The following is a 16788-nucleotide window of genomic DNA, read 5'->3' on the forward strand; positions in this document are numbered from 1 at the left end:
TACATGTTGCCATCATCATTTACAAAACATTTTCTTTCTACTTGAGCCCTTAGTATCAGCTCCTAATTTTTACCTCTCTCTCCCCCACCTTCCCTCCCTCGTGAACCCTTGATAATTTATACATTGTTCATGTCTTACACCAACCACTGTCTCCCTTTACCCACTTTTCTGTTGTTCATCTCCCTGAGATGGGTATTATATGTCAATCCCTGTGATCGGTTCCCCCTCCCCCCCCCCCCCCGACCTTCCCCTTCCCCTCCTGGTATCTCTACCATCATTGGTCCCCAGGGGGTAATCTGTCCTGGATTCCCTATGCTTTGAGCTCTTATCTGCACCAGTGTACAAGCCCTGGTCTAGCAGGATTTGTAAGGTAGAATTGGGGTCATGCTAGTGGGAGTGGGGTGGGGGTAGGGGAAACATTAAAGAACTAGAGGAAATTGGTATGTTTCATCGGTGCTATACTGCACCCTGACTGACTCGTCACTTCCTTGTGACACCTCTGTGAAGGGATGTCCAATTGTCTACAGATGGGCTTTGGGTCTCCCTCTGCACATGCACTCATTCACCTCGATATGATTTTTTGTTCTGGGTCTTTGATGCCTTATACCTGATTTCATCAACACCTCATATCACACAGCTTGGTATGCTTCTTCCATGTGGACTTTGTTGTTTCTCAGCTAGATGGCCTCTTATTTATCTTCAAGCCTTTAAGAGCCCAGATGCTATATCTTTTGATAGCTGGGCACCATCAGCTTTCTTCATCACATTTGCTTATGCACCCACATTGTCTTCAGCGATCCTGTTGGGAAGGTGAGCACCACAGAATACCAGGTTATTAGAACAAAGTGTTCTTGTGTGAAGGAGTGCTTGAGTAGAGGCCCAATGTCCATTTGCTACCCTAATATTTAACATATAAACCTATTTACATAGATATATTTACATATGTACATTCCTGTATTTAGACCTCTATAAATGTCCTTTGCCTCCTTATCCTTTCCTCTATTTTATTTTACTTTCCTCTTGTCCCACTTTCATGTTTGACTTTTATTCGGCCTTCATTAGTTTCTTTTAGCCACACTGCCTTTGATCTAGCCCTACTATAACCTCCTCCCTATTGATTTTAAGTCACTTGTTGTTCTCTTGTCCCTGCATTAATTATTGCTCTTTTTTTTTCATGTCTATCTAGATAAGATAGGCAGGATAAACAATCTGAAGAGGAAAACAACAGGACTGACAGTTCCAGGGGGACATGGGAGGGTGGGAGGGTTATCTCTTTTTCTTACCAATGCTTAATCAAATAACTCAATCAATAAAAGGTTCTATTAAGCAGTGGCTTTCAAGGGGATCTGCTGTACCAGTTATATTCAGGACATGCTAGCTAGGAAAGTTATGGAAATAGTTTTTTTGGATTTTTTTTACAATGTTGGCCAGCACGACACTACCCCTCTGAAGGTGGCAGAGGGGCATCCTCTGCCCTGGCGACCTTCACTTTCGGAGGCCTTAACCAGTAGATGACAGCAATGGTACAGCGCTGCCTCACCTTGTCAGTCCTCCATGCTTTTGTGAATTTCCGTAAAAAATTTTTTGCCCAGTGTGATGTATCCTTTTATTTATTGACAGCCCAGTCACTTCCACGGACACTAGTTGTCGACACAACTAACAGAAAATCCTCGACAATTTCTATCATTTTCCATTTAACATGATGTTACCTTTTGGTCCAGTTGGGAGGATTTTTGCCTTCTTCACATTGGATTGCAATCCAAACGGAGGGCTGTAGTCTTTGACTTCTATCAGCAAGTATCTCGAGTCTTCCTTGCATTCAGCAAGCAGTGTTTTGTTATCTGCACAGTGCAGATTGTTAATAAGCCTTCCTCCAAACTCTCCGATAGGCTAGCACAGTATTTCCCAAGGTGGGCAGTACTTCCCACTCTGGGGCTCTGGAATGATCCAGGGGAGCTGCAACAGCAAATACCTACATTTTATCTTGGAAAGTGCGCTACAGTACAGAAGATTTTAATTACCAGAGGGTTGCTGAGACGAGTAATTATTTGAAGTTGTACAGAGCACATCAGTTTTCTATTCAACCATTCGTTCACATTTTATTTTATTCAATTGATTGAAATCTCAACAATGTAACATCACCTATGCCACTTTCTCTATATTTTTTCATTGCCGCTTATTTTCTAACTCTGCTGATTTTGTCCTTGGTTAAATGTTGGCCTTTTATTCGCAAAAGGTAGCTTATGTTAAGTGTGTACACCTACCAAGTGTTATAATTCCCCTAATATGTGTGCCTCAAAATGGAAACTTAGGGCATATATTCCTTTCCAACCTTGAAGGACGACTATGGGCCAAATTCTTGGTTGTAGCACCAGTCTCTATTGAATCCACTGGACTTTTGTTTCCATTGTCTTGAACTTTTTCTAGACAAGGCAATATCAATAAGTGCACATTAGATGATCACTCAAAACCATTTAAGGTCCTTATTGCTATTCACCAAAGTAAGATGTAGAATATCGTCTTTGTGAACCATGGTTTGCACATTGACCTTGATGTCTCCTAAGACCAGAGCCCTGAGTTCCCAAGCCTAGTATTCGCTCCCTCAAGGTCTTCAGTTATGTGTAAGATTTTTCATCCATTTCCCCTTGATATGCTACCACATTCATGAATATATCCAGAGCAAAAACTAAATACATAAATCAAATACCCTCTGTCAAACCAATAAATACATTCATGGACATGCTGCCACTCTCCCTCCCACACCTGTTCAGCCTTCATATCCATCCATGTATCTGCTCACAGGTCACACTTACTGTAAGATTGTATATAAAACAGAATTTACCTCTGTTGTCTTTAACCCTTGCCCTCCTCTCAGGGTCTTTCCTGTCTCCGTCATTGTTTGTTTTTTACTTCACTCATATTGTATATCTTTACCTCCACCCAACTTAACCCTTGTCAACCCTCTAGCCATTGTCTTGATCTTTCCTCCCTATCACCCTGCTAAGCATCAAAGGCTATTACATTTCAAGTGAAACCTCTTCCTGGTTTTCAAAATACTGGTTTCATACAATATTTGTATAAAATTTTGGTGATTAATTTCACGCAGTATTCTCCAGATTCATCCCAGTTAAAGGGGTGGTTCATAGATTCATCATTGTTCATTAATATTGCTTAGTAATCACATATATGAAACATTTCTTCATATGCTCTTTGGTCGCCTACGTGTGAACTGTCCATTCATTTCCTTTGCCCATTTTAATTGGATTATTTGTCCTTTTCTGTTAAGGTGTTGAAATATTCTATTTTAGATATCAGTCCTTTGTCTGACATGTCATCGCCCAAAATGTTTTCCCAGTCTGGGGTTTTCTTTTCAGTCTTTTGGTGAAATGTTTAGATGTATATACATTTCTAATTTTAAGGAAGTCCAAGCTATCCAGTTGTGTTCCTTGTGTGTTTTCCATTATGTTTAATAACATATTTGTGCCATGCATTGTGACATTTAGGCTTGTCCTTTTTAAGTTGATGATCTTTACAGTTACAAGTTCTCCATCTAGATCTTGGACCCATCTTTAGTTAATTTTTAAAATATGATGTGAGTTAAAGGTCCTGCTTAACGTTCTGCCAGTAGATACACAGTTTTGTTAGTACCATTTGTTACAGAGCTTATCTCCTCCCTACAAAAGCAGTTTGGGCCATCCGTCAAAGATCAGCTGTCCCCAAGTCCATGGATTTATTTCTGAGTTCTCAGTCTGTTCCACCAGTCGAGATGTGTATTATTGTAAGAGTACCAAGCGATGTTGACCACTATGACTGTGCAGCAATATTTTAAACTAATATTTTATTTAAAAACATTTTACTATGAATTACATGGGGGCTTATAGAGCAGGTGATCAGTCTCACACCAACAACTCACACACATTGTGTTTTTACTCATCCATTAAAATGTCCTAAATGACTGGACCACCATTTATTGTGCTTTCTCCCTGGTTTCCTGGTTCCTTTCCGCCTTTCCTAACTCTCTGAACTTTACTGTTGGGCGAATGCTACTCCTTTGTTCTTAAATCATTTTTATCCTTTCACATGGGTTAGTTCAGTTCCAGACCAGAAGGGTGACTAAGGATCACACTAGGAAAACACCTGGGATGTAGCAGGTTTGAGATTAAGAAGTGTGAGGCCTCCTACTTATTTCTTTATCTTTAGTTGTGCTTTGCTTACCCAGGCCTTCTTTTTTAAACAAATCCAGTAAGTTTTATTATTTTTCATCGTTTTAAAGAATTTTGTTGGAATCTGCATCACGATTGTACTACATATGTGTATTGCTTTGAGTAGTATATTAATCTCATATTTCTGCCTATGGTGTATGCTTCCATTTATGTAGGTCTCTTGGTTTCTTATAAAAGCGTTTTATAATTTTATATGTATATCTCTTCTGTGCCTTTGGTTGTATTATTTTTTAAGCATTTCATCATTTGAAATAATTTTTGACTTACCCTTTTACTATAAAGTGAGTATGTTTTAGGATGCTTTCCAAAAAAAAGTGCAGTGATTCATATTCACTTTGTCTCCCATTTGTGATCATAAGGTGGGTGGTCTGAGATTTTCCCATCACATGATGTAACATAATGTGGTCAACTGCATGATGAGATTTTTCTGTGAAACAAACAAGCAATGAATCTGGTCACAGTTTTCATACACTTGAGGGAAGTTTCATTCAATGTATGGCTTACTCAGTGTAGACTGACAATGTACAGAAAGTAGCTCCCTTCTACTGTGGGATTTGGATCCTATTTCTGGTTAATTGACCTGCTAATAAAATTGTATGCTAATCTCAGAAGGCTCCAGTGAACGCCAACCTTTAATTGATTTGGCAACCATGGATTCATTCAGATTTGTACCCACCAGGCTGTGGCTTACTTATTTAATCTTCCAGCTTCCTGTTTGCCAGTCTTTGCAGTTATAGGAGTGAGGAAAAGCCACCAGCTTATACTGACCCATTGGCTTTAATAAGCCTGGAATACCCTCTTCATCAAATGTGTAAGGACCCTTTCTTGGTATAAACCTCTTTGGTTATTGTGTCAGTCTGGGTACTTTAGAGAAACAAATCCACAAAAACTCATGTATAAGAGAGAGTTTTATATAAAGGTTAAATGTGCATAAAGAAAACATCCCAACCCAGTGCTGCCCAAGCCCACAAGTTCAACATTAACCCATATGTCCAACATCAATCCACAGAGCCCTCCTCCATTTCATAAAACAGATGCAATGATGCCGGCTGCAGAAAGCAAGCTGAGTCAGTGAATGTGTAAGCATCTCAGGCGAGCAGGGGTCTCCTCACAGACACTCCAGCACCCAGGGCTGCATTGGGGTAGATCCATGTGGCTTCTCCTCAAGGATGTCCTGCAGGAAGTGAGCCCCACCAGCTAAAGCAGGGAACTGGCTAAGGCAGCTTCACCCTGACCTGACCATAAGAAAGCAAGAGACCCAAGAACTCGAAAGGCGAGGCTCACCAAGCCATTAAGCTCTCCAACTTTCAATTAGTCCCACATGTGCTTATCAGCCATGTTGGCACAATAAACTTTATCAATCCACCCCTTGCCAAACTCACACCTGTACATAATTCTTTAGCTTTATAATTGCAATTAAGTAACACCTACACCTTAACCGAATAATCCTGTGAATTTTTCCCCCACCTATGAAAGTTTGTAAGCCAGCCACTTCATGCCTCTATCCCCCCAATTTTGGGTATCCAATTTATATACTGCCCACTTACACCAACCCAGTACTCTGAGAAGCAATCAAGTTTTTCAACATGAAGAGTCTTTATTCCAGTTGGAACTTTGTGAAGTCTGCCTCCATAAGCAAAGTCAAATTCGGACAGGCCATCCACGAAATCAGCAACAATATGCACCAGTTCACAGGCTCAACAACCTCCAGCTGGTTGGGTTCTAGTCAACTCAATATGGGCTGCCTCACTCAGCCTCCACAGGGTGCCCATTGGTCACCTTGCTTTTAGACCATGGGCTCTTACCAGTACTCAACAAGCCTAGCCCTCTGGTGCTAGGTCATGAACCTTAGACCACTCAACCCGCTCTCATCTTCTCTTTTTCCTGTAAACCAACTCCACAGGTGTCAGTGGCCAAACTCAACCCGTCTTTTATTGCTGCATTTCTCCCACTTCCCCTCAATAAGTAGATTCAGATGGTCACCTAGCAAGCATTTTAACCTGCTCCCAGGCTCCCTTTAACATTCAGTCCCAGAGAGGAGTTTTCTTCATGGCTCCAGATTTTTTCTAGCTTCTGACAAATACTACTGGTTCCTGAATACTCCAAAGCACTGGGTGGGGCATATCTTTCCTTACTTAGCTTTCTTTGCAGGAGTGGTCTAAACCCATTTAAAGATCAAATTTTAATGGCTCAAAGCCGTGGGCTTACACACTTTCTATATTCACACCTCCCAAATTTTCCTCAGAAAAGAATCAAGTAAACAGTGTGGCTTTCTCTGACCTCTGACTAGACCAAGAAGAAAAGCTTCCATGAGGGAGGTCAAGCAAACATCTACTCTCCATCTTATGATTTGTTTCTCCAGTACCACACACCTAAGATACCTTAATGTATTAGTCTGGGTATTTTAGAGAAACAAATCCACAGACTTTCATGTATAAGAGAGAGTAGTTTTATATAAAGGTTAAGTATGCATCAAGAAAACATCCCAACCCAGTACTGCCCAAGCCCACAAGTCCAACATTAACCCACTAACCCATATGTCCAACACCAATCCACAAAGTCCTCCTACATCTCACAAACCGGAGGCAATGATGCCGACTGCAGGAGGAAAGCTGAGTCAGTGAACATGTAAGCATATCTGTGCTGTCAGGGGTCTCCATGCGGCTGCTCCAGCACACAGGGCTGCATCAGGGTATGTCCATGTGGCTTCTCCTCAGGGATGTCTTGCAGGAAGTGAGCCCCGCCAGCTAAAGCAGGGAACTGGCTAAGGCAGCTTCACCATAGCCGACCATCAGAAAGCAAGAGATCCAAGAACTGGAAAGGCGAGGCTCACCAAGCCATTTATCCCTGCGCCCTTCACTCAATCCCATATGTGTTTATCGGCCAGGTTGGCACAATAAACTAAGTCCCTCGGTTATGCATACACAAGTGTCAGTGGTTTTACTTCTCTAGAGAAGTCACATTAACAAGATCACCCTCATTTTGTTTTTGTTCCCTCCACATTTTCCAGACTTAAATATGCTTCAGCATCATCCTGCTGTCATCCATGTGCATACAGAAGGCACCCAAACCTTAGTCACCCCTGTTTCCACAACACTTTGCTGAGCAGTATTTAGTCCACTGTTGTTTTTTGATTCCTTCCAGTTGGTGTCAATTCATGGAGACTCCATCTCCCACGGAATGAATGACTGCCTGGTCCTGTGTCATCCTCAAAATTATTCTCTTGTTTGAGATACGTGCAAGCCTTGTGTCAATCCTTTAGGTTGAAAGACGTCCTCTTTTTCACTGCCCCTCTACTTCACCAAGCATGATATTCTTCTCCAAGGACTGGTCGCTGCTGACGAATTGTCCAAAGTACATGAGAGGAAGTCTGGTAATCCTTGCCTGTAGGGAGCATTCCAAGGCGGATTTGTGGGTTCTTTTGGAAGTCATGGTACTTTCAGTATGCTTCCCCGGCACCATATTTCATATGCATCAATTCTTCTTCAGTCTTCCTTATTCGTTGACCAACTTTTACATGCATATGAGGCAATTGAAAATATCATGGCCTGGGTCAGGTGTAACTTAGGCCTCAAAAAATCTCCTTGCTTTTCAATATCCCAAAGAGGTCTTGTGCAGCACATTTGGCCTATTAAATGCATTGTTTGATCTTTTGACTGATCCTTCCATAAGTATTGATTGTGAATCCAAGCAGGGAAAAAATCCATGATACCATCAAACTTTTCTTCATTTATCATGATATTATCTATTGGTATAGTAGTGAGGATTTTGGTATTCTTTATATTGATCTGTAATCATTCTGAAGTCTTCATCATCATCAGCAAGTGCTATAAGTCCTCTTCACGTTAAGCAAGCATATCTGTGTCACACTGAAAGTTATTACTAAACCTTCCTCCCATACCAATGCCATGTTCTTCTTCATAAAATGTAGCTCTCTGATGATTTCATTAGCATACAGCTTGATCAAGTATGGTGAGAGGAACCAACCCTGACATGAGCCTGTCCTTATTTCGAAATAAGCAGTTTTCCCTTGTTATATTTATGCAACTGTCTCTTGATCCATCAGCAGTTTCTCGTGAGCACAGTGGATTCCCCTTCTCAATGCTGTTCATGATTTGTTATAACTCAGACAGTCGAATGCCTTGATGTATTCAATGAAACACAATTAATATTTTTTTTTGTATTCGCTGCTTTCAGCTAAGATCCATCTGAAGTTAGCAATGATATCCTTTGTTCCATATCCTCTTGGAATCTCCACTGAACCTCTGGCAGGTCGCTGTCAATGTACGTCTGTAAGTGGAGTTGGATAATCTTCAGAAAAACTTTACTCGCATGCGCTATCAATGATATTGTTCTATCCTGTGAGCACTTGTGAGACTACCTTCTTTTGTAGTGGGTACAAATATGGGTCTTCTAGGCGGTTGCCTAAGTAGCTCTCTTCCAAATTTCCTGGCAGAAATGAATAAGTGCGTCATCAGCCCGTGGAAACCTTTCCGTTGGCACTGTGTCAATTCCTGGAGCCTTGTTTATGGCGAATGTTTCCACAGCAGCTTGAACTCCCTCCTTCGGCACCAACGGTTCTGAATACTACCTCTTGCAATGGTTCACTTCATTGAAATGGTTCACTGAATTATACCTCTTGAAATGGTTCCCCTCATTCAGTGACTCTCCGTATTCTTTCCTTCTTCTTTTGATGCTAGTGCATTGCTTCACATTTTGCCCTTCAAATCTTTCAATGTTGCAATTTGAGGCTTGGCTTTTTGTTCAGTTTTTCCAGTTTAAGATTATGCTGAGTGTGTTCTTTTCTGGTTTTCTAACTCTAATGCTATGCATATTTCATTTTAACACTGCTTGGTGTTCTCATTCTGCCTTTTGAAATTTTCTGTTCAGCTCTTTGGCTTCATTATTTCTTCAATATGCCTTAGCTATTGCACAATGAAGACCGAGATTTAGTCTCCTGTGACATCCACTTGGATCTTTTCTTTCTTTCCTGTCTTTTAAATAACCCCTTGCTTTCCTCATGAATGATGTTCTTGATGTCCTCCCACATCTCATAAAATATTCTGTCATTAGTGTTCAGTGCATAAATCTGTTCCTGCGATTTTCTTGAAATGCAGGTGGGGTAAACACAGGTTATATTTTGACTCTCCTGGACTTTATTTTCATTTTCTTCAGCTTTATCCTGAACTTGCATGTGAACAATTGATGAGCTGTTCCACAGTCAGCCCCTGGCCTGCTTTTAGCTGCTGATACTGAGCTTCTGCATCATGGCTTTCCACAGATGTAGTCAATTTGATTTCTGTGTATTCCATCTGGAGAAGTCCATGTGTATAGTTGCCTTTTCTGTTGTTGACATAGATATTTGCTACGAACAAGTCGTTGGACTTGCAAAATTCTACATTCAGTTGCCAGCTTTGTTTCTTCCTATCACTCAGACCATATTTCCTCACTGCGGTTCCTTCCTCTTTGTTTCCAACTTTTGCATTCCAATCACCAGTAATTGTCAATGTGTCATGATTGCATGTCTGATCAATTTCAGGCTGAAGACATATGTAGAATTCTTTAACTTCTCCATCACCAGTTTATATGGTTGGTGCATAAATTTGAATAATAGTTGTATTGATTGGATTTCCTTGAAGACAGATATAATTCTCTCATGGACTGCATTGCACTTCAAAGTAGATCTTAAAAATTCCTTTTTGACTGTTAATAAAACACTACTCCTCTTGATTATGTCATTTGCAGTATCAAAACCTATGATTTTCTAATTCACAATGATCAATAATATTGCATTACAGCTCACCAACACCTAGGTATTGATCGTCACATGCTCCATTTCACTTTTTGATGATCTCGTATTTTCCTAGATTTATAATTTGCACGTTCTAAGTTTTTGATTATTAGAGTTTTGCTGCTTTTCTCCATCCCTTGAGTCATGCCCATCAGCAAAGGAAGCTCCCGAGGGTGCCACTACCACAGGCTTACTTCCATTATGTCACTATGATTAAATCTACTTTGAGAACTAGCTGGCTCCTCCTCAGTCACAGTTGGATTGCAACCTTAGGAGCTCAACCGCAGACACTGTCTCCAACACTGTCCTGTTTCCATTCATTAGGCTTTTACTACCTGACAGGGTTTCAATTCCACAGTACGATTTTCAGTGAACACTTCTGCCAAAGTGGGCAGCTGATTCCTTCTTCTGCAGCTCATGACTCTGAGGCCTGCAGAGCTACAGATGTTGGCAACTCCTAGACTGTCAAATGAGATTCCAGGCTGCAGACTCAGAATCTTTTGAGTCTGATGAATTCCAAGAAGCAAAGGTCAGGTGATGAGTCATATGCAGTGAGCTTTGTCAAAATATTTATTTGCAGGCCACATCCCTGTGGAAACGTTCCTTACAACTGATGTGATACAATGAGATCACATCACAAGTGATCACCTAAATGCATATGATCGTTTTTGTGTTGGTTTGGCTGGGCCAGGATTCTCTGTAGTTGGGAATTAAGGCTTCCCCCATAATATAATCTAACATGATGTAATCAAATCCATGATGTGGTGAGCATCGGAGCAATTGTGGGAGATTAGGGTGGAAAGCAACTCATTACTCAGGCTGCAGGCCTGATATTTACTTACTTGGAGGTGGGGCTTACTAGAGGCCTAAGCAGACACTGTGGAGAATGTCATTGTTTCTTGCTAAATCTGGCTGCTGCATGTGACTCATTGACCTCTGATGGCTTGCCCTTGAGGTGATGACCTACGCGCTTGCTTGCTGAATCTGGAGACCACCAACAATCACAACCCTGACCTGCCTGCCACGTCCAGCTGTCCATCTCTCCTGGAATGCGGGTTGGTATTCTTGATTCCACCTATGGAAGAAGCCTCCACCCATGGGGACACCTCCAGCTGAACTTCTGGCCCTGAGACGTGAAATGGACTAAACATACCCACTGTTATCATTGTGTGATCTATTCTCTTGGTCTATATCTCTCTTTTTATGTACAGATTAATGTAAAGATAACCAAAAATCTGCAGAACCGGACCAATAGACAAAATCATGATAGAGAGAATAAAGCGTCAAGGATTTAATTTTACTTAGATTCACAATTAATGCTCATTGAAGCAGTAGCCAAGAGATAAAGAACTCAATGCACATGGCAAATTTGCTGCAAAGAGCTCTGTGGTAGAGACATAATCTGCTACCAACTTGAGATCATTCAGAGTGAAGAGGTGGAATCTAGCCTGTCAATCAGGTGGCAGCTTGATGATCTCTTTTGGAGGCATTAAGAAGATAAATAGCTCACTGGAAGCAGGATAGATAGACACTCCCTGAGAGATATTCCTGTTGACAAGACACTTGGAGCTACACTAGAGCCCTGGAGCTGAAGGAGCCATGTGGAGACCCCTGCCAGCGCTGAGATGTATACACGCCACTGGATCCATAAGTCTTTCCACCCACTAACCCGTGATCTTCCTGCATTCGGCCGCATTGCATGTGTTGCGTGAGTCTGAAGAGGAATTTATAGATTGGTTTTGGACATATGGGCTAATATTGAACTTATGAACTCAATCTGGACTTGCCTAGGATATTTTCTTAATGTAAAGTTACTCTTTGAGGTAAAACTCTCTTACACACATGAGTGCCTCTGAATTTGTTTCTCTAGTCAAACCGGACTAACATAAACTCTTTACAGTGAAAAAGGACAAATACATCACTTTGTGTTTGACTCACACCATGGGATTTTAAATACCATCAAACACATGCAAGTGCTAGGAAATAAATAAGGATGGTCATAAAATAATCAATGCATTTAAATTATTGTGTTGGCATAAAACAGACACTATCATATACTGCCAGAAGAGCAAACAAGCCTGTCTGCAAAGAAGTACACTCAGAATGGTGAAGATGGAAAACTTTCATCTCTGAATATTTAGCATGTTATCAGGAGGAAACAGCTTCTGGAAAAATACCTCATGCTCAGTAAAGTAGTGTGTCAGACTCAAAGGCGACTACCTTCCAACAGGTGACACAATGATGGCAACAAAGGAATCAAATGTTAGAAATGTGAGGATGGTTCAGGACTGGGCATGGTTTGCTTCTCTGACTTGATAGTACCTAACATCTACAATGAAGACAGACAGTGGGTAACGCCCATGTTCCTTGCTAACTTCATAGTGAAGATCATAACTAATACATTTTCATCGGCACAGTTATTTATATGAATTGTCCTAATATTGAAAAGTATTTTCTAAATTTTTGTCGTGATGTTATTGTTGATGGGTGTCATCGAGTTTGCTCTGGCCCTGTGTGACTCTGTGTGCAACACCGCATACTCCCAGGCCATTCTCACATTAGTTCTACGCCTGAGTCCATTGACGCAGTTACTGTGGCAGTGCATCTTGGCTGAGCCTCGTTTTTTATCACTGTCGCTCCACTTTAGCAAAAATGATGCCCTTCTCCAGGGACTGGCCTATCCAAACAATATGTCCAATGTATATAAGAGAAAGCCCTGCTATCCTTGTCTCTAAGGAACAATCTGTCTGTCATTTTTCCAAGACAGATCTCTCTATCCTGTTAACAATCCATGATATTTTCAATATCTTTCACCAGCACCACAATTCAAATGCATCATGTTTAATTCAGTCTTCCTTATACAAAGTCCAACCTTCACATGCATACAGCCAGTAAAAATGCCATGGCTTGGGTCAGACACACCTTTGTCTTCAAAATAACATCCTTGTTTTCCAAGCATCTAAAGAAGTCTGTGCAGAGAGGAAGAGAGAGAGAGCAGCTTCAACCTAATGTGCCAAGACATGAGTTCAACATCCTGGCATGTAGCAGGGAACCAATAGAGATGTCTGCTGGACCAGCCCCTATCTCAAATATGTGAACAAACCCCTCTGCCCCCCAGAAGAATACACTTCAGAGGAAAGCACTGAAGTTACAGTCTGGGGAGAGGGGCATGTCTGATTAGAGCACACAGGAGAAACAAAGAGGGATGAAAAGTGAGGGGAACACATCCTGGCTCAATAAGCCCCGAGGATGACATTTCTGCTCAGAGCAGACAATGCACAGAGAGGACCATAGGGCCGGCCCCACCACAAGACACGATGTCTCTCACTGAATCACAGCCGCTACAGGGGACAACGCTGGAGACACAGTGTGGGTTTTGTACCAGATCTGACCCCATCACACTGGGGTGAAACAATTAGGGCATGCAACAAAGCAGCAAGGGGAGCAAAGTGATGAAGTCCCTGGGGAACACCAAAAAATAGACTTTGGTGTGTGGTACCCCATCATACTTGGCTGAAAAACACTCCTAAAGGTTAAAAAAAAACACACCAAAAAAACAGACCTGGAACTATTCATAGGCTTTTCTGTGTTTTGCTTTTTTTTTTTGGGGGGGGGGGTCATTGGCTTTCTTTATGTTATTGTTATTTTGTTTTTGTTGCTTTGTTGGTTCTGTCTTCCTTTGTTGTTTTGTTTGGATTTGCCTGGTTTTTGTTTTTATTAGTGTCTCTGTATGTCTATGTAGATAAGATAGGTGGGATAAACAATTCAGAGAAGAAAACAACAGGACTGATGGTTCTGGGGGGTGGGCAGACACAGGAGAAGGGGAGGTGGGAGAAAGGATGGGGGGAGGGGACAACCATCCCAGGGACAAGGGAACAAGTGAACTAAAATTAATGGAGAGAAGGGTGTAGGAGGACTAGTGGGGCTTAATCAAGGTCAATGTAGCAGCAAGGAATTACTGAACCCAAATGAAGTCTGAACGTGATAATGGAACAAGAGGAAAGCAAAAGGAAATAGAGGAAAGAACTAGGAGGCAAAGGACATTTACAGAAATCTCAATACAGGCAAGTACATATGTAAATATATTTATGTATAATGATAGAGAAATAGATCTTTATACTAATATTTATATTAGGTATTAAGGTAGCAAATGGACATTGGTCCTCAACTCAAGTGTTCCAACACAAGAACAGTTTTCTAATAATCTGGCATTCTTTGATGCTCACCTTCCCAACATGATCACTGAAGACAAAGTGCTGATGGTGCTCGGCTATCAAAAGATATAGCATCTGGAGTCTTAAAGGCTTGAAGATAAATAAGGGACCATCTAACTGAGAAGCAACAAGGTCCACAAGGAAGCACACCAGCCTGTGTGATCATAAGGTGTCGGTGGGATCAGGTATCAGGCATCTAAGACCCAGAACAAAATCATTCCAATGTGAATGGAGGGTTGGGGGTACAGGGTGTGGAGTGGAGACTCAAGCCCATCTGAATACAATTGGGCATCCTCTTACAGAAGGGTCACAAGGAAGAGACTAGCTAGTCAGGGTGGAGTATAGCAACAATGAAACATACAATGTTCTTTGAGTTCTTTATTGCTTCCTTCTCCCCACTATTGTGACCTCAATTCTACCTTACACATCGGACTAGACCAGAACATGCACACTGCTACAGATAAGAGCATGCAACACAGGGAATCCAGGACAGATAAACCCCTCAGGACCAATAATGAGAATAGAGATACCAGGAGGTTAAGGGGAAGGTGGTGGGAGAAAGGGGGAATAAATCACAAGAATTGACATATTACCCCATCCCAGGAGGACAAACAACAGAGGGTGAAAGGAGATAGAGTACTAGGTAATATATGATCATATTAATCTATAATGTATCAAGGGAAGGAGGGTGGGGGAGGGAGGGAAAATGAGGATCTGATACCAAGGGCTCAAGTAGAAAGAAAATGTTTTGATGATGGCAGCGTATGTACAAATGTACTTGACACAATGGATGAATATATGGATTGTGATACAAGCTGTAAGAGTCCTGAGTAAAAGAATTTAATTTAAAAAAGAGGTCTGTGCAGCAGATTTATCAAATGAAACTCGGTTTTAATCTTTTGACTGCTGCTTCCATGAGCATTGATCGAGGATCTAAGCAAGAAAAAAAGTCACTGACAATTTTAACCTTTTCTCCATTTATCATGATGTTACCTATTGGTATAGTTTTGAGAACACTGGTCTTCCTTAAATTGTTTTGCAATCTATATTGAAGGCTACAATCCTTGATCTTCATCAGCAAGTGCTTCAGTTCTTCCTCCCTTTCAACAAGCCAGGTTGTGTTACCTGCATATCTCAGGTGTTTAGTAAGCCTTCGTCCAATTCTGATGCCTCATTGTCTTCATATTATCCAGTTGCTCTGCTGACTTACTCTGCATACAGACTGAACAAGTATGGTGAAAGGATGCAATCTCGACATGGATCTTTCCTGATTTGAAATTGTGCAGTCGTCTCTTGTTCTCTTCACATAAATGCCTCTCGATCCAGGTACGAGTTCTCAATGAGCACAATGACGTGCTCCAGAATTACCTTTCTTCTCAAAGTGATCCGCAGTTGTGTAAGGTCCACACAGTGCAATGCCTTTGCATAGTCAGTGCGACATAAGTAAATCTCTTTCCGGTAGTCTCTCCTTTTAGCCAAGATCCATCTGACATCAGCAATGATATCCTTCGTATCATGTTTTATACTGAATCCAGCCTGGACCTCTGGCAGTGCCCTGTCAACGTACTTCCATGACCATTGTTGGATGATTTTAAGAATTTTATTTGTGTGATATTAATGATATCATACTATAATCTGACTGCTCTGTTGTGTCCCCTTTCTTTGGATTGGGCAAAAATATGGATCTCTCCAGTGAGTTAGCCAGGTAGCTGCTTTCCAAATTTTCTGACATAGACGAGCAGGTGCTTCCAGTGCATCTTTGACTTGCCGACACGCTTCATGGGCATTCCACCTATCCTTGGAGCATTATTGTTGCCAATGCATTCGGTGCAGCTTGAACTTCTTCCTTCAGCACCACTGGTTGCTGCTCATATGTTGCCTCCTCTCATAGCGGAATGCCAAGCAGTTCTTTCTGGTACAAAGATTCTGTCTATTCTTTCCATCTTCCCTTGATGCTTCCTACATCTTTCAGTGTTTTGCCTATAAAATCTTACAAAATTGCAACTCGAGGCTTGAATTTTTTCTTGAGTCCTTTCAGTTTCAAGTATGCGGTTCTCTAGTTCCGGGAATGCGCACAGTTCTTTATGTTTGGCTTTGTCTTCTTGAGCTTCCCTTTGAATTTTCTGTTCAACTCCTTAACTTCATCCTTTGTTCCATTTGCTTTTGCTACAAAGAACAAGTTTTAGATTCTCCTTTAGCACCCACTGTGATCTTTTCTTTCTCTCCTGTATTTTTAATGACCGTTTGTTTTCTTCATCAGTGATGGCCTTGCTCTGCTCCCACAGCTCATCAGGTCTTCTGTCATTAGTGTTCAATGTAGCAAATCTGTTCATGAGATGTTCTTGAAATTCAGTTAGGGTTGTATTTTGTATTTTGTATTTTGTATTTTGACTCTTGTAGACTTGTTTTAATTTTTTTTCCAACTTGATCCTCAACTTACATATGAGCAACTGATGGTCTGTCTCATAGCTGGCTCCTGTTCTGGTTTTTGTTGCTGATTTTGAGCATCTCCATTGTGTGTCCATGTATAGATATTCAATTTGATTTCTATGTATTCCAT

General features: G+C 41.2%; 1 non-coding gene across 1 annotated transcript; it reads right to left on the reverse strand.

Annotated features, from left to right (window-relative positions):
- Positions 1–1417: 1417 nt before the first annotated feature.
- On the reverse strand, positions 1418–1555 carry LOC142441689 (small nucleolar RNA SNORA47). The gene has a single exon (XR_012783043.1). It is a non-coding gene; the product is annotated as a small nucleolar RNA SNORA47 (small nucleolar RNA).
- Between the last annotated feature and the right edge of the window lie 15233 nt (positions 1556–16788).

This window comes from Tenrec ecaudatus, chromosome 2 (genome assembly GCF_050624435.1).
Source record: "Tenrec ecaudatus isolate mTenEca1 chromosome 2, mTenEca1.hap1, whole genome shotgun sequence".
NCBI lineage: Eukaryota > Metazoa > Chordata > Mammalia > Afrosoricida > Tenrecidae > Tenrec > Tenrec ecaudatus.